This window comes from Prinia subflava, chromosome 7, assembly GCF_021018805.1.
Source record: "Prinia subflava isolate CZ2003 ecotype Zambia chromosome 7, Cam_Psub_1.2, whole genome shotgun sequence".
NCBI lineage: Eukaryota > Metazoa > Chordata > Aves > Passeriformes > Cisticolidae > Prinia > Prinia subflava.
Genome location: NC_086253.1, coordinates 26,041,895 through 26,066,058, shown reverse-complemented (window position 1 = coordinate 26,066,058; position 24,164 = coordinate 26,041,895). Strand labels below are relative to the sequence as shown.

At 42.2% G+C, this 24,164-nt stretch overlaps 1 protein-coding gene across 1 annotated transcript in view; it reads left to right on the top strand.

Moving 5' to 3' along the window:
• Nucleotides 1-13,375: 13,375 nt before the first annotated feature.
• Nucleotides 13,376-24,164, top strand: part of TEC (tec protein tyrosine kinase) — a 52,285-nt gene continuing 41,496 nt past the window's right edge. Inside the window, exon 1 of the mRNA XM_063401893.1 lies at nt 13,376-13,573. The gene's annotated coding sequence lies outside the window, so the exon portion shown is untranslated. The remainder of the gene's footprint in view (nt 13,574-24,164) is intronic.

Sequence of the window (24,164 nt, the reverse complement as noted above, 5' to 3'; positions counted from 1 at the left end):
AAGCACAGGGACTGAGACAGGCACCAACACCGGAGCCGGCAATGCAACTCCCAAGGGACGATCTTAGGGTGGTATCTCTGTCGATGGTTTCTCCCCACTGGACTTCTATCCCTTTTCTTTCAAAATTTTCTCTATTCTACCCATCCCTGTCTCTGTTTACCTTCCCTTTACCCCCACAAAAACTACTTTTCTCCTTTCTCCCACACTATTTCTTACTACAATTTATCTTCTCTGAGGAACTATAATAAAGCTTAAAATAAAATAAAAATCTACACTTTCTATACTTTCATTCGTCCACATTCACTCCACCCTATTTTCCACTTAATCTCACACACAACCAACAATCACAACAACAACAAGGTACCTTTTTTTTTCACACAACTTTTACACTCTTTAAGAGTCCCTGGCCAGATAATGTATTTCACAAACCTTCAATCTGGCAATGTTGGGATTTCTCTTCCCAACCCCAGATGTCTTGGGTTTATTTCATAGATTCTGCAGAATTTAACATAACCCTGGATGTCTCAGAATTTCTCTCCAATCCAGCTGGTTATCAACCCTGGGTGCTCTCAGAATTTTCCTCAACCCAGCTAAAATTCTGGGTGTTCTTGGAATATTTCTTCAACCCAGCCGATTATTAAAATAACCTGGGTGTTCTTGGAATAATTTTCCTCAACCCAGCAAAAGCTTTTAGGGTCCCCTTTTCACACACTTCTTCCCGGGGGGGTTCTTTCACTCCTTTTTACCATTCACTTTCATCCTCGGACTGGCCGTTTCCCTCTCGGGAGAAGGAAAACGCAGCATAGAGGACTCCGCTTTCGCTTGGAAGGTCTGGGTTTTACCCCAGCCCACCTCTCAGTCACACACTTTCAGCCCCCGTTCCGCGCCAAACGCTGCCCCCCCCAATCCCAGCAATTCTTACCACTCCGTTGTCCTTGGGTCTTTATTCTTCGTGCACACTTTGATGTTAGGAGCTGGTTACCGCAGTTTTTAGGGAATTCTTTCCCTTCTCTTTGCCTTATTGTCTCCTTTTGTCCTTGGATCTTACCCCTTTCTGGGGTACTCTGCGAGGACCAGAGCCGAGGCCGCCTAATGCAGGCGGGACGCGTCTTCCTGGTCTCTAATCCTCTCACAGCACCCACAGTGGGGTATTTTAACCATCCTCTGCTACCAAATTGTGATAAATGCCAATAACTCACTTTTTGAAATTTATGAAAATTTAATGAAGAATAAAAATTGGTTACAAAAAAATTAATACAATAATAAAAGTTTAAAAAGTTTTCAGAGACAGGACAAATAATGAGGCAATAAGAGCAAAGAAAGGTAGCCCGGGACTACGTCCCCCCTCCTTCCCAGGCAAAGGCTGTGAAGGAGAAGGGCCCCGTTAGGGAGATGCCTCTCTATTTTTGAGGACCAACTTTAATGATTATGCATACTTTATCTAAGAAAAGCCCATTTGCCAAGAGCCTTTTGCAAAACCCCTGGCGTCCTGGAGTCTGGCTTAACCAGGTAGCTTTGTGGATTCAAGGAGATATGCATGGTCTGGCTTGACCAGGGTGGTTTTGAGGAGATATGCATCTTTCCCTCTGAAACATCCAAGAGGGGTTTTAGTCTGGCTTGTTGTAATTGTTCTCTCTGTGTAGAAACCTCCGGGTTATCTTCTCTTTGCTCTTGAGCTAAGGACAATACCTTACACACAATTCTTACTTAGATTCAATGTTAAAAACTACATTTACTATATTATTTAAAATGTTAATATTGCATAACTTTTCTACCTAGCATATTACATATAGTAAATATCTGCGTAGAGCCACACACACAATATGCCTTTTTCACACTGACAAAAGTAATTAAGATTTGCAATCAAGAAAGAAAGATGTGAGACCATGAGTAACCAAAATAATGTATGTGAGCAAGAGTTACCAAAGAAGCCTGAGATATTACGTTGGTACTTGAGTCTGGACAGAAAATGAGAATATGTTATTTGAGAAGTGGCATATCACTGTAGAACGCAACTTTTGCCTTTTTTTTTTTGAGCCATTTTGCAGAGTATCGAAGGTATCCATCGCCATCTAGTGACACCACGTTGTGCCCGAGTTGAAACTGAGCACATAACCAGAGCGTTCCCAGGGAGAAGATGGTGCGCCAGGACTCCTGCCACCCTCTTTCGGAGATCTTGAGGTCAAAAGACCTCGGTGGTGGCTTTGGTGGCTCCGGGCTCACTCCTGAGGAGGGGGCTCAGAGAGGTACAAATGTGTGCGGAGAGTTTCTAGTGGGACAGCTCCTGCCATGCCTGTGCAGTAGGGAGGTAGCACAGGTATGTGTGCGTGCTCTGGCCTCTGCACTGACATTTTCCTGCCCACACTTTGGGAGCACTTCGGGAGCACACTCAGCACATTCACAGTGGAAGTTGTTCTCTGTATTTGGAGGATGCCATGAAGTAAATCCTGCGGTGTAATCAGTCCCAACACTTACTGATCTTCTTTTCTTCGAGACCAGTGTTACTTAACACTGTGTCATGATGTTTTTGTTTTGGATTCTTGTATGGTACCCAACAGTGGTAAAATAACAAATAAGTCATAGGACTGAGTAAAACATTCCCTCTGTGTTCTCCTGCTGCTCAAATAAATGAGCTAACCTCAGTGAGGAGCCAAATTAGCCACTGTGCCCTCTGTCAGCAGGGACAAGCAAAAGGAAAGGCCCTGCAGGGAAACAAAAAGAAAATTAAAATGCATTTGTTTCCTGGAACGTGTTTCTCAGGGCCTAATTAAGTGCATACCTTTTCGCTGAAGTCCACAAGAAGAACCATCATTAGATTTCCCACTGCAAGAATATTTTAGGGTTTGTGAATGAGAGGCAAATTGGGAAAATATTGTTTAGAAATCACAGTGGATTACAAGAGCAGGCTGTCCAGGAAGGGGGACAGGAGACCTGGAAGGCTTTGCAGGCAAATGCCCCCTTTTCTTGGTGGCTCTCAGCAAAGGAAAAGGAAAATAGTCTGGCCTTGATATGACAGGTTACTCACGGTAAGTCAGTAGGCTGGATGCAGAGATTCAGCTGCCCAGTTGCAGGTGGATCTTGATAAACAATTGGATGCAAAAAAAATCAGGACAAATATATTCCATTACTTCCCTACTGAGTTATTTGCTTCCCTTCTAATACTATCACAACGTTCACCAAGCAGACTGGGATTTTTTTTCTTTTCCAGTAATGACTACAATGGCAAGATCATCCTTCAAAGTATACAGTACAACTAATCTTATTTATTTTCATGTGGTTTTGGTTTATTTTACAGACATTTTAGAGACTATTAAACATTAGAAAAAACAGCCTGATAAATGGTCTGTGTAATTATCCATGCTCCTGTTTTGTATTTCCTCTGTTTCTGTTATTATCCCCTTTAGATTTTAAGACCTTTGTTTGGAGCAGTTATCCAATGTTTGTTTTTAAGTGCTTCATTTGTCCCTAGTACACCGAATAGAACTATTCAAGGGGAAGTCAAGCTCTGCAGAAGATAACTAGCTGAAATATTAATTTAAAAATATTGGTGCTACTCAGCTAATTTGAAGAATGAGCCAGAATGGCTCAGTCAGATAACTGTGGAAGGCAACTGGAGTTCCTTTAAGTGCTCCAGAAATTATCTTCAGCATGTATCTCAAAGGGAAAAAAATATGGAAATAGCTCCATTCACAATTAACTGGGAAACCCTGAACTTTATAAAGTAAAGAGTGAGTCTACAAGGAACAGAAAATGAAAAAATGTCTTGCCAAACAAAAGGCATGTGAAAATGTCAAGAAGTCAAGCTTAAGAAGAGGCTGCAAAAGAAATTTAAGGAAATAGTAAAAGGTACCTTGGTCGTATAAACAACAAAAAAGGTGTGGATGCCTTATAAATCATGGATGTGGTTGTAATTAAAGGTAATCAAGGTCCCATCCCAAACGACCTGATAATTTGGTTCAACATGAGTAATGATAATGTTGCAGTACACAGAGCTAAACCCAAAGATGTTCATGAGAATGGGCATGGAGAGAGAAATTGTTGTGTGCAAGCTGAAACTGAAGGGCAAAGACCTTAACTGTCAAGAAGGCCCAGTAGCAGAGATAATACATCCAGTAGTAAGGTTTTTACTAAAACAGACAACAATACTGTATGATCAAAAGAATAAAAAGTGAAGTAGCAGTATTTAAGGACAAAGGTGATGCACAAAAGTGCATTATGATGATTTCAGTTATCTACAAGGACTCGACATTTTGTGAAACAGATATGAAAGCAGGTAAAAATTGGAGACATAGTTAGCAAAGATAGATTGTGACATCGACTCGGTATTTTTCTTTGCTAAAATAAACAATGTTTTCAGAAAATTAAATTGCAGTAAAGCAAATCTATATAGATTTCAGTAAAGTGACTGACATGGTATTATATGGAAAGCAGTGTGATGATGCAGGAAAATCAGAGGAAAGAAACCAGCCAAAGAGCAACAGCAATTACTGTACTTAGAGGAAACTGCTGTGGCTATAGGGGATGATTTATGTTACTGGATTAGGGACAGACTGGATTTATCCTTTCTGTTAATGGTTATGTCCAAAGAAAATAATTAATTAATGAAATGCACTTGTGACCAAAAGAAAACATCTGGGCTGGACTGAACTGCCATAAATCAAGGTCTCAATAAGCAGAAGTCTAAGGCAACAAAGACAAGGTACTTTAAAGAGTAGAAGGAATTTCTTCAGTAACTTCAGTTTCATCAGCTGCTGAATAAAAATGATGAGAAAAACCTGGCTCGAAATATTTATGCAATTGTTTAAGCTGTGACCTTATGGAGAATGCTCACAACATATCACAGTGAAGAAAGATTAAAACAGACTCAGAGAAGTTTAGGAAAGGGAGCCTTAAAATGGTCAAGGAAATAGTGATATCTTCAGTATAGGTCAGGAGGTGCCTTGTTTGACTCAACCACATGAAACCAGATATGGTTTCAGAGAGCAACAAGGGTGAACACTTGGGAGGAACAACTATGCAAGTCAAAGAACAGTGCCCCATGAGCATGTTTTCCAGCTTCCTCCACATTCAAGTTGCAATTCTATACAGTCTAAACATTCCCAGTGTAAACAATACATTAACAAACAATACATTGATGATTTCCTATAACCAAAAACTGATCACATACTCCCTATTTATTCCTATTATCAGTGGGAATTAAAAGCTGGTAGTATTAGCATCTCTCAAGTCCCTTTGTAATTCAGGTAAATTGCAAAATTACAAGATTCAGTGTTGGGTTTTGTTAATGGATGTAATAATTGTGAGTGTCAGTACACATACCATGTTGCAAGTATTCACTGACATATTTTTCTGTGTATGTGTAGATATATGCATGTATTTGACTTCAATCAAAATGCTAAGCTGAGGTATTAGAACATGGTAAGTAAAATAGCAATAGAACTGTTCTACCTTGTTGCCAGGTAGAATATAAAATTCTTAATACTTTAAAACAATTATATTTCTCTCGCAAAATTAAAAAGGAGAAGTAATATCTGAATGTGTAGTTACCATCACAGAAAATCTGCTTATTGAGGGCTTGGCAATAATAAGCACAGCAGAACATGTACATTTTATTAGAAGTTACCTTCTGTATGTATCCTTCTCTGTAAAAATCCCTGGCTCCTTGCAGTATTATACTCTGTATACATGCAGTTTAAGTGATTTTATCATTTTCAGCTTGAAATAATCTTTGGAATGAGCTGCAACCTTCTAAATGCCTTTGTTGCTTGGTGGAAAGGCTGAGTCACTTGTCATGAGGGATTTATGGAGGATGCAAAATCAAAAGAATATATGGGACAGATTCAGCCCAGGGGTAGTTGAAGTCAGTGGTGTTCTAGGGCTAAATACGAGCCACATTTAGGCTTCCTCCAGGAGAAGGGAACTGTCTTGGGCTGAGGCACCTTGCCCCCATCACAACCAAACCTGTGCATTAGGGCACAGCAGGACGCTGGTGTCTGGTTCAATAAGACAGATTTTGCACTTCCTTTATTAACAGGTTTGAACCTGTTCCAGTGCTGCACAATTCTTTAAGTACAGAAAGCCCTACATAAAATGTAAGCTATATTCAGACCTCAAAAGATGAGCCAAAATGACAAAAGTCAACCCTTGGTGGAAAGTTCAGAGTAGAGGGGAAAATTCACAGGCCTCTTATTTTTAACTGAGAATGTAGCAGTTTGTCTCAATTTCCCAGCTCAAACAATGTGGCAGGCTGGCGAGAGTGAGATGTTTTCTATGGGCCCAGTTCCTGGTATTGTTTGCAAGCCAAATGTGAGGGTAGATAGTAATGCGTCAGCCCACTCGTAGTCATGGAACAGGCATCTCCTACTAGTGACAGGCATGGGTATTAGAACAAAGAAACACATGAGGCAAGGGACTGGAAGACTTCTTCCTTTCTCATAGGCATTTTGGCAAGAAAATTTTGAGAAAAAATGTTAAGGTTTGCCCAAGGACTGTAATTATTAAAAAAAACCCAAAACAACAAACTTTTAGGGCTCTTGACAATTGATTTTCTTCCTAAGAATTAAGTGATAGCTAAATAGCTGTCTGAAAATATTGGATTTATGGCAAAGTCCAATGAAGCATAGAGGGGTACTGATTTGGGAAGACTAGGGTTATAATCTGTTCATACTGCCATATTTCGAAGTGATGAACCATATGGCGTTGTTTTAACTTGCCTTTTGTTAGATGTGTAACAAATAGTGTGTGTGCAACCACGCACATGTGTATCTCTCTTTATACATGCACACACATACACCAACTAAACATCATATTTGCAGACCACGTTGGACCTGAAAAATTATTAGAATGTTGGACCGCAGTTTCAGAAGGTTGCAGGGAAACAGCAATGAAGTGTGAAGTGGAAATTCCCTCTTTATGTCACTTGAGGGTCCCTAATTCTCCCTATACTTCAATACTAAGAGCATTTAGGAACAATGAAGGCAATTTTTTCAGCAAGACCATAGCTGTGGACATTGCAAAGGATGCAACATTCGTCTTCACTCAGCTTTGCTCACAGCAATGCACATTCAAAGGGGTTGAATTAGGAAAAAAATTATATTTTCTGTCCCTACTTTATTTAAATGGTAAAAATGACTTGAAAAGTGATCCTCAGTTAAATAAAACATTCTAACATAAAGTTACAACTTCTTTAATAACAAAAGAAATGCTACTTGCTGCAAATGTTTGAAAAGTTTGTAATATTGTCTGTAAAAGAAGCCTGGAAAATGGGTTTTACAGTGAGTGTAGGATGTCAAATTCACTCTAAAATAATAGTAAGGTCATGTATATGATTATCACAGTGGATTTACTCTTAATTGTCATTACTGGGATGCCATCCTGATAAGGGCAGAAATTAAGGCCATGTGGCAAAATGCTTGGACTGAAGGCTGCTTCCATACTACTGATTGCATTTGTTCAAGTGGGCTTATAGTCAACCAGATGTATGGTGTATTTTATTTTGTAATTGTGTTAGGGAATCCCAAATACGTTAAAGCTCCATAAGCAAAACCATAGTCTGACCTACATGTAAATTCAAAATAATTTAACTAGGAACACAGCTACAATAATGTCACAATCAGAATCTGATGTTCTCTTGGGGATTTGACATGATAGCCTTCTAATCAGTGTGGTTCAGCTGCTTCTTATAATTAAATCAATGTAACATGGTTATATACACAGTCATACAAACCTCTCAGAAATGGAGATAAAATATTCTTTTCTCTTGAGAGAGCAAAGATATGTTTGCATTTTTGCTTTGCTTTCCAACCTTACTCAGCCTTAGATAATACTTTATGTACAAGCTAAAATTACATATTGACACCTACTTTTCCGTAGTATATTCTAGTTAAACAGACCACATCTTGACACAAAATTTCCTTTCAGCATTTTCCCAGTAAATTTGGTGTAACTCCATTAAAGTGAGATGTGAAATTCCAGTTTTTCTGAGCTTAGATTCTGTTCACTGAGCACCCATATTAATTGGCTAAATTTTGCTTTGCTATCTGTATCTAAAGGCTAAACTTGCTTTTGAACTCTAAGAGTTGGCTCTTCAAGCAGATTTACTGTTTCCTTAGCAGCAGCACGTGCTAAACCACATATAATGCTATCACAGTGTCTGAGGCTGCCCTGCAGTGTCACCTAGCCAGAGTTTTTGCCAATAGCTCCTGGTAGCTGCATGCTCCAGATAGTCCACACAGGCTACATTAGCTGGTAGGGCAGTAGGTTTCAGATCTAAAGATCTGAATCCTACTGTGGCCCCTCTTGGTTTCATCCTAAGGGTCCTCTGAGAAGTATCTAGAGACTCAGAGAGCACAAGCTGAGCAACCCAACATGCTAATGCACATCCTTGTCTTTTTAGGTAGTTGTTCTTTGTACCAGGACCGGCAAAGGATTTCAGTGTGCTCCTTAGTACAACTGTGCTGACCCTGGATGTCAGGTAAAATGTGCCAATAAATGAAGACTCTTTATGTTCTCTTCCATGTTATACATTCATGTTACTTTTCTGTCATTTTATTACATTAGCACATCAAGCCACCACTCAAATCAGGCTGCACTGTGCTGAAGACAGGGCCCTGTTTTTAATAACTAACTCCCTTGTTTGTGGCAAGTTGCACAGCAGCATTACACCATAGCACAGAGAAAAAGGAAAGAAAGGTTTGACAAATGTGTGTGGTTACATGATTTTACCAAACATTGTGGTCAAGCAGGCCCATCACCTATTAAAGAAGTTTCACAAATTCTCTAGCAAGTTTATGAGTCTGCTAGCTTTAGAGTGGTGTATGCATAGACTTTGGAGGGCTAATTTAACTTGATACACACTTTTTTTACCTTTTGTTTATTAAATCAGTAACTGTATTGGTGTTCCTCGCAAAATCTTGTGAGTTTTACTCCTGGTATATCAATAACCTGACTGTTTGATAAACTATTTCCCCAGTTTCTTTTTCCTGCATGGAGTTAGCATTCATTTATGACTCCTGCCTAGACTGTGGATACAAAAATCCCAAAATATCAGGTGACACAGTTGCATGCCAAAGGAAAATCTGGCAACAACTGACAACAGTTCACACTGAAAGTATAAAAAGTCATCATGGTGGAAATCACGCTGCATCCACAAGAAGATTAATTCCAGCTAGATCAGTGAAGGTTATCACCATAGTAGGTTATGGCCTGCCCCTTCCCAGCTGTCCAGCAGTAGCAGCTACATCCTCCCGCTTGGAAACACCAGCTTCTTAGTCCAGAAAGTCAAGTTCCTATAGGGGGCTTTTCAGAGGAGATGGTGATCAAGGAAAGGACAAGTGGTACATTTGGATAATTGCTGCTCCATAAATCTAGATTATAACCACAGCTTGTGCACAGATCTTCCATGTTGTGCTGGGCAATGTTTATAATGAAAATTGCTACAATATCCTAAAGCAGTGGGTAAAACCCAGATTCACTGTATTCCAGTGTGCTTTCAAAACTCCGTGGTATTTTGACTGTACCTTCCTGCTGTGACTACGGTATCTTGTAAATCACAGAATCACAGAATCATTTAGGTTGGAAAAGACCTCTGAGATCATGGAGTCCAGTCGTTGACTGATCACCTCCTTGTCAACTAGACCATGGCATCAAGTACCACAAACAGTCACTTCTTGAGCACCTCCAGGGATGGTGACTCCACTTCCTGCCTGGACAATCCATTCCAATAACTGACTACCCTTTCAGTGACAAAATTCCTCGTAATATCCAGCCTGAACCTCTTCTGGCATAACTTGAGGCTATGTCCTCTTATCCTGCCACTTGTTGCCTGGGAGAAAAGACCAATCCCTACCTGTCTGCAACCTCCTTCCAGGTAGTTGTAGAGGGCAATATGGTCCACCCTGAGCCTCCTTTTCTCCAGGCTAAACACCCCCAGCTCCCTCAGCCACTTCTCATAGGACTTGTGCTCCAGACCCTTTCACCACCATTGCCCTTCTCTGGATTCACTGCAGCACCTCAGTGTCTGTCTTGTAGTGAGGGGTCAGACCTGGCCACAGGATCTGAGGTGCAGCCTCACCAGTGCTGGGTACAGGGGACAGTCACTGCCCTGCTCCTGCTGGCCACACCATTGCTGACACAGGCCAGGATGCCATTGGCCCTCTTGGCCACCTGGGCACAGCTGGCTCATGTTCAGCTGCTGTCAGCAGCACCCCCAGGTCCTTTTCTGCTGGGCAGCTTTCCAACCACTCTTACCCCAGCCTGTAGCACTGCAGGGGGTTGTTGGGACCCAAGCTCAGGACCTGACACTTGGCTTTGTTGAACCTCATACCACTGGCCTCAGCCCATCAATCCAGCCTGTCCAGATCCCTCTGCAGAGCCTTCCTGCCCTTCAGCACATCAACTACAACTTAGCCTGGTGTCATCCACAAATTTACTGAGGGTGCACTTGATCGCCTCATCCAGATCATTGATAAAGATATGTAACAAGACAGGGCCCAATACTGAGCCCTGGCAAACACCACTAAGGACCAGCCACTAGCTGGATGTGACACCATTCCTTCTCTGGGTCCAGCTGTCCATGGAGTTTTGAGTCAGCAAAGAGTGCATCCATCCAAACCATCAGCTGCCTATTTCTCCTGGAGGATGCTGTGGGAGGCAGTATCAAAGGCTTTGCTGAAGTCCAGGTAGACTACATCCACAGCCTTTCTCATGCACCAGGCAGGTCACCTGGTGACAAAAGGGAGATCAGGTTGGTCAGGTAGGACCTGCCCTTCCTCAACCTGTGCTGGCTGCCCCTGGTTGCCCTGTATGTGCCTTGTGATTGCACTCATCATGATCTGTTCCATAACCCCATTGGGCAAGTATCTTTCCCTAGGGTGGCATTTGTCCATTACAGACACATTTTACCAGATATCACACAGTCGCTAGTACCCTGCACCAATGTCCCAGCCTGTTGCTCTGTTGATATGATGCTTTTGCTTCTTGACACAATGTATGTCTCCTCAAAACCATGGCACAGCCAGGATACATCCTCACATTTACTGCAACAAAACAGAACCCAGTGGCTGGCACTGAACTGGCATACACTTTCAAAACAACAATATTTACTGCAAGAAAGAGTATTTCGTGGTAGGTCTCTATTATACTCCACTGTTTAGTTACTTAAAGTTGTACAATGGAATTATCACTCCCAAAATCTCTCAAAACTGGGCCAAAGCTATGGAAAAGGAAAACCAGCACATTTGCTGATAGGGAAACCAGATAATGAAGAATGAATGCAATTTTTCTCTCATTCACAGGGTTCCCTCTTAAGAGTGTTATCTCTGCCCACAGCAAGTGAGGGAAGAGAAATAAACAAAGAAAATGTTTGGTGACTAAATTGACAGAATCCTCTGAGAAATGAAGGGACAAAGAGGACTCGACAGGCTTGTACAGGAAAAAGAGAAAGAGCCTCTCTGTGATCAAGGGATTGGTAGAGATGCCCTTCTGACTAAAAATATTACAGAGTAGTGTTTTTGGAACACAAGAGCCCACCCAGAAGAACAACACTGGCTTCAAAGGCAGAATGGGCATGAACCATGAGATGATGAAGCATCAATAGGTGAAAAACTGTTGAAAAAGGTGGTCTATTAAAGTTGCCACACAGCTTGTGTATTTGTCTTTCTCTCTTTGGTACTTTACACTACATGTGAGCCTGCCTGAAATTTCATAAGCCTCAGTCTTTCCCAAAGTGGAGACTTTCTCCTCGAGAGTTTGCCACAAGCACTTATCAGCACTACTCTTTCTGTAGCATAAGAGCAAAATCCTCAGAAGCAGGGTCGTCCTGTAGTTGCTTTCATTCCACCATCCTGGTGATGTCCTTTGTCTGCCATTACAGTAGAACATGGGAAGGGAGCCGAGAACTGCAAACTCCATGAAGTTTGCAAGCAAATTTGTGATCCACATGTCCACCACAAATGCTCTGTCAGTTGAGTGATCAACATCAAAGTAGTTAACCCTTGATCAGTAGTTGTAAGGAAAACACTCCAGCATGGCAATGGCCACATGCTTAGGACCACAGGGACATGTCTTGCTGTCCCTTTGCTTCTGCTGTAGCTCTGGAGTGAAGCCACAGGAGTAACGTAGCTGCTGCTAGTTGTCATAGTGTGGCATAACACATAATCTAGACACTATGTTCTCTGCTAGACACTACTTTCTAGAGCTCAGAAAGGGCACTATATGGGGCAAAGCTATTTCAAGTTCCTCCTTTACTCTTTGGTTTTGTTGCCCTTTCCCTGTGCCACAGCAGCAGCAGAGGGGGTGAAGAAAGCTGTAGCTGCCATTGCTTGAAAAATGAAGCAATAGTTGCCTGTCTGCATAACTGACCGCATCAGTGGCAGCAGGTAAAGATGTCTGAATGGATGCCTGAGTGTGTGCTACCAGAAATGTGTGGCTATGGAGGGATGGGGAGCGGTGATACGAGCTGGTGGTAAGGTCATCATAAAGTGGCTGCATGGAGACTGCCCATGTATTTAAAACAGAGAGGCCCCACAGGTCTCAGCAGTAGTGTGACAGGCATGGGAGATACAGCCACAGTGCCAAACCAAGTTGGAGGAAATCCCTCAAGTGAAAACAAAGGCCCTGCAAGTCATTTCCTTTGAGCTGAACAGAAAGACATCTGTGTTAATACAGCTATTACACACTAATCACAACAAAAGAATTCTCTTGCAAACAGCATAGACCCTGCTTGCTTTCCTCTAGACTGACTGAAATGTGAGAGATGTATTTCCACTGAACTTTACAAGATCTTCTGCTTTGAATGTGGTTTTGCAGTGACAGTTTCTATAGGTCAGACTGGGCTAAGAGAAGGAAAGAAGGTAAAGAAAAGAGCCTGCAAGCCATACAGACCCTGAACTCAACACAGGCACTGGAGAGGCGCAAAAAGCCACTTCACTTATTCCGGCCTCAGGTTTGGGGTGGCTGGATGTGACTGTTGTGCATTGGTTAATTATGAAGGCAGGCACTGTAACCCCGGGGGTCACTGGGACATGAGCAGATCGCCGATGGGCATTGGAGAGGAGCAGCCGCGGGGTGCACAGCCCGCTCGGGATGGAGTAGGCTGTGCCCACCGCCTCACCAAGGCCCAGCCCGGAGCTCTGCGAGCACTCGTTCTCACCGTGGTTTCGTAAGAGAAATGCTGTAGTCAAAGCTCAGCCTTCACACAATTTAAAGCCAGCTGAGGCCAAGAACGTAGATTTTGGGGGAGAGTTTGCAACCTGCTCCGAGTTATGTAATTTGCCTTTTTCTTGTACTTCACGGACAGGATTCCAGACAGCTCCCGTCGGGGAGTGGCGTGGGCGTGGGACGCCTCAGTTTGGCTTCTCGCCGTGCCGCGCCCGCCCTCAGCGCTGAGGGCGCCCGGACAGCACGGCCCCCCCGCCGCTTCCTCCGCGGGGAGCCGCGCTCGGCGGGAGGAGGTGCCTTCCCGGGCCGGAGCGAAGCAGTGCGGTGCCTCTCTCCCTTCTTCCCTCCCTCCTTCCGCCTCCCTCCACGCCGCCGGCACCCGGACTCCTTCCGCGACGGCGGCCGGGACACCCAGGTAGGGCAGAGCCGGCGGTGCCGAGCGGCGGGGCCGACCCGCGGAGGGAGCGGGGCGGTTCGTGCAGCTCCGCCGGCCGGGGCTGCCCGGTGCCGGCAGCCGCAGCCGCGCCCCGCCGCGGGAGCCGCCCGGGGTGCGGTCTGGGAGCCCCCGCAGCCGCCGCCGTTCGCGGGTCCGAGCGTGTGCGGAGTGGAGGCGCCGCTGCCTCGGCGCACAGGTGTCACTGCAGCCGTAAGCAAGAGCAGCGGCAAAAGCCGTCTTTTAAAACTGTGCTTAAAATTGCTTTAAGTGTGTGTGATATAAGGGGTTGTGGCCCAGACCACCAAATCCATTTGAAAGCCAACACTGCTGAGTATTTCCTTGTTTATGTGACTTTCTTCTCCAAGTCTTACCTCCATGTAACCGCTGAGCTTTGCTGACTGTTTCACCTTGTCTCAAGACAAAAATTGCCTTCTGTGTGAGTTCAGTCATCCTAATATTTCCTGCTCCTTCCTGTCCCACATGGGGTTCCCCTCTCTTGGCAGTGAATGCTCGTACTGGGGTGCAGCACACCTGCTGCTTGTGCAGTAGGAGAGGAGACTCGCATAGTGCTCCTTTCTGCAGCCCTCTAAGTTGGAACGGGTGATTATTTGAGCTGTAAACTGAGCTTTTAGTACAGGCATGACCGTGAGCTCCCTCCTTGAAATGACAGATGCTAATCTGAAGTTAAGGGTTGTTTTATGAGTCAAATACATGAGACTGTAGCTTCTATAGGTGGAAAAAATGACTGTAGTAGATAGAGGTGCAGGCAAAAGGTGTCTTGTGAGTACTTGCTTCTGGAGCATTTGTTTTCATTTTACAGCATGTGGTTCTGATACTCTGACTGTCTCACCTCTGACAGAAAGTGAAGTTTTATTCAGTTTCTCAGAACTCTTCAGAGACTGGCAGATGAGCTATTATTTGCTGCTGTTACATAAATGTTTAGAGTATTTTGGGCTGTCAGAAAGCACACGCTTTTCTTCTGACACGCCAGCTGTGCTGCTCAGATCATTTCTCCTGTGCAGAGGAGGCCCTTTAGGTGTCTTGGTCTTCTTTGCTGGGTACTGGTCTTGTAGGTGAGGAGATACTGATAGCCATTTGATGGTTATGGTTTATAAGGGGACTGCAGCAGGAAAGAGCCCGTTTACTATCTGACTCTCCTCTGATATGCTCTCATGTTTCTCTGGGGTTTATTTTATGTTTTATTTATTGTGAAATACATTTTATCATGAAATGATCACATTTATCTCTGCATTTAGCTCTTAGTGAAAGGGTGCCTTATACATTCCTCTAAATTTCTGAATGAATATTATGATTGTTTTGAACCAAATAGTTAATTTCTATGTGAGCTTGCCTGCTGAAACTACTGAAAGCAGAGCAGCGTGATTATGTTTGGCACCTTTTTGGTTTTGATAAGGTAATCTCTCACAGGTGTGCAAATCAAACCCATACTGGCAATTACACCTCTGTCTTGAAGAAACACTGGTTATCTACTGCCAGGCCTGCTTTTATCAGCCCTTCAAAATTTATAGGAGTACCACTTTTTTTTTAAGTCAATATAGAATTTTTTTAAGTCTTTGAAATATTTTAAAACCATTGACTGTGAGGCTTGAACTATATCCTAGGTTAAATCACATTTTATTCTTAGTTGTAGGCATTGTGAAATTGATGTTGTAGTGTATCCACTAGGCTGACTGCCTAAAATGAATAAAAAGAGAGAAAAATAATAGAGCTGATAAAACAATATTTTTTCAATATTTTTTCATCTTACTCTGAAACAACGTTTTATTCAGAAATGCCATGATATGTGATATCCTGTAATAAAGTTAAAATAACTGGGAAGTGGTTAATTTCATAGAATTACTTGGAAGCATCAAGAAAAGTCTTCCCTCCTGCCCCCACCAAATATAGGTGCAACCTGTTGTAGATTTAATTCCCTCTGTATTGTGTTAACGTATATACTGGATACACAAGAAAAGGTGTAGAATAGTGTAAGTTTCATACAAATATTTATGCCTCAAATATGCAAAACATTTTCTTAGACAATAGAAGTCTGTGCTGCCTGCTGTCAATGCAAAGGTCATGGAAAATAGTGTTTAGCCTTTGTTAACCATTGATGTCTAAGAAGTTTTTCTACTTTTGCTTGGTTTGACTTTTTTCAGTAACCTATTACCTTTTCACTGCTGAACTTGGAACCGTTCTTTGAAAAAGGAAGATTTGTGCATGCCAAAGAATCAGTTGTAACAGTCTACAATGACTCTCCTGCAGGAATAGTATAAGCAACTATAAAAGCTGAAAAATATGGAAAACAGTACTCAGAGTGAAGTACGGGTTAGCATGATGGAGAAAGCCTGAGGTGGTGGACGTTTTATATTTCTAATTACATATGTGCTCCTGAAGGAAGTCTATCATGTATTTTTGTATTTGTGCTACATATACTTTTATTATTACATACATGCATCTATTTGCACAGAATTAGCAATTCTAAAAAGTGTCGGCAATGGTCAGTCAGTTGTTGCACTGTGGAAGGTAGAGTGATGAAGTTTATTAAACGACCTGCTGATACCTGTAGCTTTCTCCATTCTGGAAAATGCAAAGGAAAGATGCTCCCTACTCTGGCTGCATCCTCTGCTCCTTATTGCAGAGGGATCAGCCCAATTTACCCTAATTCTCGTATAATGGGACACAACTCTCCAGAGACCCATGAAATTGCACCTGTGTTTTAACAGATGGTCAGTCAGGTCTCAAGACATGTATTTTTGTTAATGGAGCAGTTTACTTCTAGCAGCAAATCACCAGTTTGCTCTGCCAGCACTCAGGCAGAGGAGCATTCTGCTCTCCTGCTTCTAGTCTGTTTTTCTGTTTTCTAAAGGAAAAAGCCTTAGGAAAGAAAGCAGTGTGCAAGGGAGGGAAATGAGTGTTTGGGTGGACATGTGTGCTCTTTGTCTGCTGTGGCAGAAGAGGAACTGGGGAACCAAGCACTGCCCCGTGGCCCTGACAGCGCCGGCAGTTCTCAGTCATCCCCTGCCCCGGCTCAGCCACACGGGCTGTGAGTCAGAGTCAGGGAAAACACCATGTGAGAGAAAACCTTGAAGAACAGATACTCAGCTGTGTACCCATGTGAAGACAGTCTCATTGTAGAAAGTGCTTTGTGGGGAGGGGAGCAGGTTTTTGCATTTTCTGGGCATGGAGGTGGGATGGAAAGAGCCATTTCTTACAAATACTGTGAAGAGGCCACGGTGTTGGGATGGGGTTGTGAACTCTTGGGAAGAATTACAGAAGTCTTCTGATAGTAGGTCTGTCCATTATGGGCAGGGTTTACCTTTCTTAGGAAGAATGACATCACCTAGAAGTTGTCTTTGGTTTGGACAATACCCAAACATTTAGGAGGAAATTACATTGCTGAAAAGACTCCTCTTGGTTTAATGACTGTCCTGTATTTTGGGCAGTTCAGTAAAGCTCATGCTTAGCGTGATGTGGTCCTGCCTTTGTGGGGTGGGCAGGAGATAGGGTTTTCAGGAGCCTGCTGCAGAGAGAGGAGCTGCTCTGGGACAGTCTGAGCCTGGCCAGCAGCTGATGTACAAGAGCTGTTTCCCATCTGCTGAGGCCAGCTGTGGGACTCAGGTGTTGGTGATGGGAAGAAGTGTTTGCCCATGTTTGCAGTCACAACTCCTCTGCTGAGGCAAAGCACCAGGCCACCAACTGGGCTACTCTGTCTCAGCTCTTAAGGTAAAAATCCTATGCAACTTTAAACAAATGCAGGAAAAAAGGGGGGAAAAAAAAAAGTAGCGTGTTGAGGCATGTAGGATGTGAGCAAGGACTTTCTTGGCACTCCTGCTTTTTCTCATTTCCATTTCTCTTATCAGCAGATATGTGAATGGGTACCACTTTGCCACACATAGGGTATCGCTTCGTGTAGGCTCAAATAGGTCACAGCTGAGTTTCCTGTGAGGAAAGGTTTTGTTCAGCCTTGTGCCTATTACAAGCTGTGATCTGATTAACTTTGTAAGAAGGCCTCAGTTTCAATTGAATGTGGGGCAGAAAAACATGGCACTGGGTAGTAGAGGAAGCAGGATTCTTCTTTCTGTAGGAGGGTCTGGACAGGACACTGGGATGCTGCCCTTCCAGGGAGTGTGGACTGTACACTGGACTGGGACAAGCTCCTGACCATTTATGTTTATGAAACAAAAAAGACTCTCTTGGTGGTTTTTGGTTTTGGTTTTTTTCCCTCCACAGGATAGCCACGTAACTCACCATCAGACCCAGGTGATACCTGCCCTTTTTAACTGAACATTGTAAATCTGTCCTAGGCAGCCCTGTGAACAAATCTTGTCAGATTTGCTGTGCTAGCTTATAGGGTAGGTGAGATAATTATAATACATGTATTAATATGTTCAAAGTTGCTACTTGTCCTGTTTACAGGGTGTTCTGTATCACAGGGCAAGCTCCATATCCTGGCAGAAAAAATAACTGTGTGTACTTTACCTGCCTCCCTGCCCCTATTCTGAGCATCTCTTCCCAGCTGAACTTGCAGACCACATCAATTCCCAATGCCATGGCAGGAGGAGAATGGTGGGGACTCTCCCACCTTGGATTGTGTGACCCAGTTCAAGGGATGTACAAAGTGAATTGAGCTGAATGGGCCTTTTCTGTCACATGGGACATCCCCTAAACTGATAATCTTAAGTATACTTTGGGGTCTTTTGAAATTAAAATTTCTACTTAATCTGTATCCAGAAAAGATGCTTAAAATAATATTTTTTAACATGAGGACATCTAACACTGCAACTTGAATTCAGCTCACTTGCAATAATCTGTTCCATGTTTAGTTACGTAGCCACGTGTGATTTTGCTGTTTCATTCAGACCATGGCTGGCTGGACTGTTTCAGTTTGCTTTGTCGTGGTCAGCCATGAGCACCATCTCCCCCTCAGAGCTGCAGGCTGGGTCAGTCATCCTCAGTGGTCTTTGAACACAGCAGGTTCAGTTGTTGGAAGGAGACATAGCCACAGCTCCAGTGTATCAGATGAGCTGTGAGGGTCTGCTTTATCAGCAGGAGTTTGGGAGAATGGCACGGTGAAAGGCTGTGGAGTGTGAGAGCAGTGAGAGGAGGGCCATCGTTCTGTGTCAGGGGCTGCAGGCAGCCTCTTGCCACCACAGCAGTTTCTCCTCCCACCGAGGCACTCCAGCCATGAAGGAGATTACAGCTTTCTGATGGAAAAAATAGAAGTCATGGGAAAGCAGCAAAATTCCCTCAATTTGGTTTAGTTACTTTTCTGGATCTCTTAACCAGAAACTAACTCTGGAATCAGTCAGTGTGATGCAGGCACTCCCCATGAAAAGCTGAGACCTAACCATAAAGAACTGTCTTGTCTTACCTTTGCAGTGCCTTAACTTCTTGCAATTTTGACCTCAATGGGACCTGGATTATGGCAGCCCAAGTTCTGATGATGTTTGATTGATTCGCTAATATCCTGTGTCTCACCATGGATAAGCAGAGTGGAGTAAGATACCGTCAAGCATTAATGACTGCATTGCGTGATGTCTCAAAGAGTTTGAGCTGAATGCTCTTCTTAGGACCATAAATGTCTTAGTGACACCTGACAAATGCTCTCATTCCCTGCTTAACTTGCAACATTTGAAACACCTCAACATCTGAGATCAGACATCAAGGAGAGCAGAGATAACAAGCTGCTTTGGTAGACATGCTCACTACCTTGCATTACCCAGAGGAAAAGGAAAACACAAGACCACAGCACTGTGTCAGTTGTGTTTATTTTCAGATTCAGTGAGAAACTTCTCTCCTGAATGAATACTTACATATTGACATGAATGAAGCTGAAGTCCTTTGGTATTTGTTGTTGCTTAGGATGCACTTTATGTGAAGAAGAAATTTGTCAAGGTTGCAGCCTGGCTTTTCAGTCCTGTGGGGAGACTTTATTAGCAAGGGGCTGAAATGCAAGTAAAAGCAAGGATTTCTTTCACTACTTCCCGTGGGTAGACAGGTGTTCAGCCATCCCCAGGAAAGCAGGTCTACATCATGCAAAGCAGTTTCTTGGAAAGGTAAATGCCATAACTCCAAATGTCTCCCCTTCCTCCTTCTTGCCCCCACTTATAAAGTGAGGTGAGGTGATGTCACATGGTCTGGAATACCCCTGTGGTCAGTTTGGGTCACCTGTCCCAGCTGTGTCTTCTAATTTCCCATGCATGCCCAGTCTCCTTTCCAGTGTGTCAGTACAAAAAGCAGAAAAGGTCCTGGCTCTGTGCAAACACTGCCCTGCAATAACAAAGCCATCTCTATATTATCAACATTGTGATCAACACAGTTCCAAAACACAGCCCCTTATTAGCTACTGTGAGGAAAGTTAACTCTACCCCAGCCAAAATAAGCACACCTATCCAACATAACAGGGTAAGACAGTCTGGAATCACAAGATAAGCACGCTGACCTTGCCAACACCGCTGCTTTGCCACGCATGGGAACAGTAGTACAACATCTCAGCTGAAATGTAAATGGTTGTTCATTTTATGTTCAATCTCTTGTGCTTGTTTTATAGCGGAGGGGTTGTACCCCAGTGAAAACAACACAGGAAAACTTGACAAATGGAAACTTGGATATTTTCTGTTCCTCACTCACTGCCTTGGGTTTTTCCTGCTCAGTTCTGACCTGTAACTTTAGATCTATTATTTAGATACAGATAAATGTTTCTTTTTCACACCCACTGAGCCCTGTCAGTTGGGACTAGTCAGTTGCTCAATAGGTGTGGAAAAGCAGCATTGATGCAGTGACCTTATAATACTACTTGAAAATAAATACTTTGAAGGTAAATACATCCATTAGTCGACATGTGAGATGGGGCCAGTTGTTCTTCATCTGAGTCATCTTCACAGCTTTGTCTTCAGCAGAAGTTTTCATGTTTGTTGAAGTATTTCTTAGTGTGCAGCTTCCGCAGAGCCTAGCAGGCAGAGAACAAGTAGTTCTTTAGTAGGTGGAAAACAAGCAGCTGTTTGGGGAAAAAAGGTCTTGGAGTGTTTGGAAAGAGAAATATCTGGGGAAGTATTAGTCATTCCCTGTGCGTAAAGACAGTCAAAATTTGTATGGATTTCAGTATCTTAGTTAGACTGTGTCTTGAGTATTGAAATAAATTGAGCTTATTTTTGGTCTAATATATCATGTGCTTGCCTGAGATTGTATAACATTTGAGAAGACAAGTTCAAATTGTGAAGAAAGTTAATTGACTCTTTTATGGTAGTGGAAAAGAAGGATACCCTCAGGCACAGTTGACCTCTTTTTATATTTTTATTTCCAATAGATTTGATTTGTTTTTCTCATATTTGCAGTTTTATGTACAACAGCAATTGTCTTCCTGCTTGATAGAGAGCTTGAGGATTCCTTAACAGAGTTAGATTCAACTTCTAGTTTAATAGAGCTTTTATTTTCCCAGCCCTCTAAATCTTCAGCTTCCTGGAGAAGTAGGGAAATCTTTTGCACGAGCATCACCCATTTCCTTTGCCAATCTCATCTTTGCCTGTTTCTTTAGTAAGTGGGTGTAACTGTTTCTCTTCCCTTCTTATGGGCAGGGGATTTTTGGATAAAAGGCTGAGGCAGCAGTCTGCTTTACTAAGTACTCTACTAGCAGTGTGCTACAGCCAGTGGGGTGGTGGTGGAGTAGCCTTGGTCTGGGTAGAAGTGAAGCATATAGACCCTGCTCTTCAGGAGCTTCTGCTCCTGCAAACCAATGCCATGCCAGTTTGGAGTTAGTTCTTCCATGTCCCTCTCTAAGCTTACTTTGGAAACACTCGCCACAATAAAGCAGATTGTTTCCTTTCAAAGGTACATAAACACGTAAAAGGGGCCAGTACACCACATACCTCTTCCCAATTTGGATCCTGTCCTTCCCTTTTTGTTCTTACTTTATCTTTTACCTTTTCTCTGTCAGGGAGGGTCAGTTATATTTGTGCAGGTAAGCCAAGCCAAATTCTTCACCAGACCTTTGTGCTGACAAGTGAGTTAAGCAAATCTCTTTATGCTTTGCCTCCTCTTGCCAGCTACAATCAAACTTCTTGCAGTCCTGGTGATGGCACCATAGAGGAAAAAACTTACTGGATGACAACAGAAGATTGTTTGCCATTTTCATTCTGCTTTATGCATAATATTTAGAATAAAAATAAACCTGAGCTATGAAGTCTGGGCCTGGTAAAATCTGTTGTCTCTCCTTTAAGGGTTAATATAAAATACTGAAATTTCAGTCTTTTTTTTTTTTTTTTTTTTTGCCTTGCTTTCCCATGTCCCAAGCTGATTTCCAGCTTTATTGAAAATATTACAGATGACAGAGGTTTTTGGTCTGATTAAACTGAAGGCAAAGTAGTCGATGCAAGTTTATAAATACTGCAGAGTTTTTGTGTGGGAGAAATAAGAAAACTACAGGTACTCAGCTCTAGAGGAATGAATGGAAATATAAGTTGTTGAGGATAGTGAAAATTGATCAGTCCATCTTTTGTATGGTATCGAACTTAGTACTAAATAATTTCAAGTAAAAAATGCCCATGTCAACATATTTTCTTCATGATGGATAATAATAATGTAATTTTTGTTTCATAAATTTCCTGAATCATTTAGTTGTGAAGAAGTAGTCCTCTAAAGCTGTGGAAGGATAACTTAGTAACTGGAGTGTATAGCTTGCAGGAAATCCCAGTAAGGAGCAATAGCTGAGTTTATAGATGATTTGGAGATGTGTACATGCCATTCTACTAAATCATCATTATACAGGGAAAACTATTTTTCCTGAGCTGTTCTGTGCACTTGGGCTCTCTTTTGCAATGGTTGATGAGCTGATGCTCCAGTTTGGTGTGACAAACCACCTCAGTGCCAAATGACCCTAAGTGGGACCACCACGTCATCGTGTTCTTCGCTTACCCCAAGTTAGAATGCTAAAAGGAAACAAAAGTTTTATTTTGTAAAATGTACTGAGCCTGTTTGCAAGAAATCTTGGAAAACTGGTTCTGACTGTGATAAAATGCTTCTTCTGTGTGTGTATGTGAGTACCTTTCAGCTGACTGAAAGACGGATATTTTGCAACATCACATGGTTTCAGAATCTCCAGTCAGAGCTGTCACAGAGTAACCCCTTAGCCTGTTTACTTTTAAACCTAAATTTCATACAGGCAAATATGGATTTTATTTTTGCAAGGTTTGATTATTTATTGTTTGGCTGTTTTTCAAAGAGAAACTAAGCTTTTGCAAACCTTTGGCTATAATTTTGAAATCTATTAGAAAGTAGTCCCTCCAAATTACATTTCTCACAGTTAAAAAATCCAAACGTGCATATGACAGAAGTGGTTTCTGAGCATCTACTGTTTAAAAAAAAAAAAAAAAAAAAGGAGGAAAAAAGTAAATCTAAATATTTCTAAATATTTTTTCTTCTCCTTTTTCTGGATGTGATACATTTTGTATATTATTACAGTATTTTTCCCTGAACTGGAATTTTAAAATTATGACAGATTTTTGCCAAAGTGTATTTCTGTTGTTTTTGCATTTCCGTGAAATTTACCTTTTGAACAGGGATTAATAACAGTTGTATTTTATTCTTTGGAGTTTGAATTTGCAAACTTAGATGTGGGGCAAAAAGGAAATACAAGGGTATATTTTGCAACTCTTGCTTACACTGAGTAGTAATTATTCAAATAAGCCTGTGCTGGATACTTATGTAAATAATTCATAGTTTCATGATAAAGCAACAGAAGCTTCAGCAGAAAAAACAGGGTAAGGAGTTCTCCTGTTCTTGTTCCTCCTGCACTGTTTCTGCTCTCTGCCCAGAGGAGCAGTGGGCTGCCTCTTCACTTGCCCCACTGCAGACATTTGCAGGGACACAATATGAGCTTGATCAGCAAACTGATCAGAATTAATTAAAATGAAGGAGAAAAAATATTCTGAAACTTACAGATTTGAGGAAGGATTACTATGTACCACTTGGGTTTTTAAAATCAACATTTAGATTGATACTTTCAAAAATTGAAGTAGTGAATATTCTGTATTATTTTATTTTTAATCTACTGCCCTAGGAGGTCCATTTTCAATACTCGGATCTGGAGTTGACATGGGTTTGGATTGATGTGTATGGAATCTGAAAAAAGAGTAGTTGTGCACGGTGCATGAAATCCAAGTCAGAAAACTGAGGATGCTCATTTGTTAGAGGGATTGTCTGCCTTGATTGCCCATCAGCTTAACGTTAAGACATTGCACTGAAGGACACAAATTGCTGGGGAAATTTTACTATCACTAAGTGTTGAAGTGTTGAAACTCAGAAAACAGTTCCACTTTGCTTTTATTTTTCTTTTCAGCCACAAATATTTCCTCCTAGTGTTCCTTTTGTATCGTTGTGTTTTTCAGAATGTGTTTTTTTCTTGTGAGGCTCTCCATGACTATGTGTGATGCAAAGATTTGTGCCTTAAAAAGTGACAATTACTTGTTACATTTGTGTGAGAGAAGCCCTGATCAGACTGGATGCACTTTCCCTTTTCTGCTCGCTAGGACTTGCACTGGAAGTTTCATACATTTATTCATCTTTCTGGATG